This window comes from Berghia stephanieae, chromosome 10, assembly GCF_034508935.2.
Source record: "Berghia stephanieae isolate SIO BIC M18660-M18661 chromosome 10, UCSD_Bste_1.3, whole genome shotgun sequence".
NCBI classification, from domain to species: Eukaryota; Metazoa; Mollusca; class Gastropoda; order Nudibranchia; family Aeolidiidae; genus Berghia; species Berghia stephanieae.
The window spans coordinates 20,893,343-20,896,279 of record NC_088369.1 but is presented as its reverse complement, the minus strand read 5'-3'; the positions used below and the strand labels follow the sequence as shown (position 1 = coordinate 20,896,279).

Below are 2,937 nucleotides of genomic sequence, written 5' to 3'. Positions count from 1 at the left end.
AAAATTAGCTTCGCTGTTAAGGGGTTAAGAACACCTGCCAGCATCCTTATGCTCTACGTTACCAAGGTCACCAAGCGACACTTCTCCCTTTCGTCTTCATGCAACCCTTCCCCCCCCCCCCCTCCACTCTCACGGTGGTGGTGGCGGCGGTTAAAAAAAAAGACCTTTTTTTTTCTTTCATTCAATCAACTTGACTGCTGTTGGACCCTAGTCCTCTCTACAAGTACAAGAAATAATACCCATTTTTTTCTGCTCCAACGAAAATATCTTCCCCCCACCGGTCTAATTATTTGTAGCAGACGACACATTTCTCAAAACGGTCACATGACACTGTAAAAACAACACAGGAAGTCCATGAAAGCTTATTTACGGCATTTCCTTTGAACCGTGTAAACAACAAAATTTCGTTTTCATTCGACCCAACGGGTCAGATTGGCCGGTATTTTTTACCGAACTAAAGTTCTGAAAAATCAAAATGTTTCTTAGAAAGTTGAAAGATGCTAGTTTTTGAAACAGAGGTAGGTTTTTTAAAAAAAATCTTTATATTTTACGTGAATGCATGCTCAAGGCGAGTGGGACGTTCAGCGGAGGTTGGTAGGCCAAAGGCCCACCTCTCTAGTTATAGCTTACGTAGACCTATATTTTATGATTAAAGTGTACAATTGCACGAAATTATAAATAAAAATACATTCCAAACTAGGTTTTTATTGAAATTGAAGCAAAAATGATATCTCAATCTACACGTTTTGATGTTAAGGCTGATACTGATAGATAAACTGAATGAGAGTTCTGTTCTACTGATAAGTGATAATTTTTTTTAAAGGAGAAAAACAGAAGAAAGAGAAGAAAATATTTGTTAAAATCTTACTTAAAACTCGATACCTTTATGGCAAAATGAAAAAAAAAAAAATAAAATAACGGAACCTCTCCCCACCCCCCCCCCCTCACGCAGATCTCTCTCTCTTTCTCTCTCTCTCTCTCTCTCTCTCTCTCTCTCTCTCTCTCTCTCTCTCTCTCCTCTCTCTCTCTGTCTCTCTCTCTCCTCTCTCTCTCTCTCTCTCTCTCTCACACACACACTTTCCTCTTTTTTGGAAAGTTTCTCTGATTCTCTGCCATGCCTCCCCTCCCCGACAGCCGAGGTGGCAACTCTGTGTGAACAAAGCAAGATGGCGGCAGGGACCTCTCTCCTTTACCTGTGCCCGATTGTTGACACTCCAAAGTTTCCATCATCGCACTGGCCAGTACAGTTCTGACTGAAATAAAGAGAAAACGCCAGTCTTGCCCCACTCAACCCCAAGATCAACTTTAACTGTGTAAATTTAAGAATTCATATTTTTATATACCTAGTCAAAATCATCAAAAGAAGTAATGAGGAAGTGCGACATTTTGCTGAATGTGCGATTTCATAAAAGACAGGCGAGAGACCTACCAGTAACCTAGTCTCTTGCACACCTTTGATTTATCATGCATTGAGCTGGTGTCAAACAAGATAGTCTAAAACAAAGTACTTATCAAATTAAATAATATACCCAATATGCCCAACAGAATTATTGTTGTTTTTTAAAATCTTTTCTTTTCAGGAGAAAGGACAAAAGATCCAATATCATCATCAAGAGTGTGTTCTTGTCACTTCAGAGATGGTGACAATGCCAACCTCCCTGAATTGTTTGACAGAAATAAAAATAAATTGTTTCCATCAGAGCCAGAAAGAAAGAAAAGAAAAGTGACACAAGGAATTCCCACCCCATCTCAATTGGCACCAACATCAAGAATTTATGTTGAGAGGGCTAATGAAAGACTGAAAAATGTTAACATCCTCTCATATATTCCAACCATGTTAAGAGAAACATCTGATATTATTTTTCAATTAGTTGCAGCACTTGTCAATCTCCAGTCTCCTCTTATTAAGGAGACTGCATTTTGTTAGCTTTGCCATTTATTTTGTACAACACACATATTTTGTTCATCATCATCAAATCACCATTCAAAATAATGGTTTTGTAGGTCACCCATACATGATTTTACGTGATAAACATGACAAATTATGGCAAAGTTGTATCAATGTATGTTCAATGTCATTAACGTTGTTAACTAAAACATGACAAATTAGTTTTGGACTGAATCAACACAAGGCATCATCAAGATAGATCTGTGGAAGTGTAAAAGAATAAAAGATTCAAATTTAGAGCTACGACCATGCTCAATAGGCAAAAACAAACAAACTAATAAAAAAACGTCTGTTGTGGTCTTGTGGTATGACACTCGCTTTCAGATCAGAAGGTCCTGGGTTTGGGCCTCGCTCGGCGCATAGTTGAGTCCTTGAAGAAGGCTCTTTACTCACAATCTCTCACCGTACTCAGGTGTCAAATGAGTACCTGGCCGTTAACAGCGTTGTCTCTGTCCGAAAAAATTGTAATATCGCCTAACAGGCATCATGTCCCGTCTACCATGTTAAATGTTGCTGTTGGCCAGGGACCCCTTGTAAAGCACTTTGAGGACATTTAGTGGATATTACGCTATATAAAAGCTCAATTAAAAAAAATTAAGTGGTTCTTTCATTCATCTTGCTTTGTTGATAAAGGGGAAACCCGAAACGTCCATTTTATCTGTTTTCGTATGTTAAATTGAAGTTCACATTCAATTTCACAATGTTATTGATTTCTTCGAGTTTCAAGCAGCAACATTTACATTACACCTTAACCCAATAGGAAGTTTAGTTTACCGTGACTAACACTGGTCTAAATAAATCCTTTATTCATCCCAGAGAGGAAATTTATCTCTAGGGTCTATTCCCAAGGAAGACTGGAATAACCGCGGTGCAGGGCCGCAAATTGAGCTAGGGCGAGGTGACTTGCTCAAGGCCACACAGAGCAGCGGCGGGTGAACGAACTCGGTACCTTTCGGGTACGAAGCAAAAACCGTACCGCTGATCCACGC

The 2,937-nt window shown here is 39.3% G+C and overlaps 1 long non-coding RNA gene across 1 annotated transcript; it reads left to right on the top strand.

The window, feature by feature from the left end:
• Positions 1–391: 391 nt before the first annotated feature.
• LOC144956154 (uncharacterized) lies at positions 392–2,115 on the top strand. The gene is made up of 2 exons (XR_013641888.1): positions 392–518; positions 1,581–2,115. It is a non-coding gene; the product is annotated as an uncharacterized LOC144956154 (long non-coding RNA).
• The last annotated feature ends 822 nt before the right edge of the window (positions 2,116–2,937 follow it).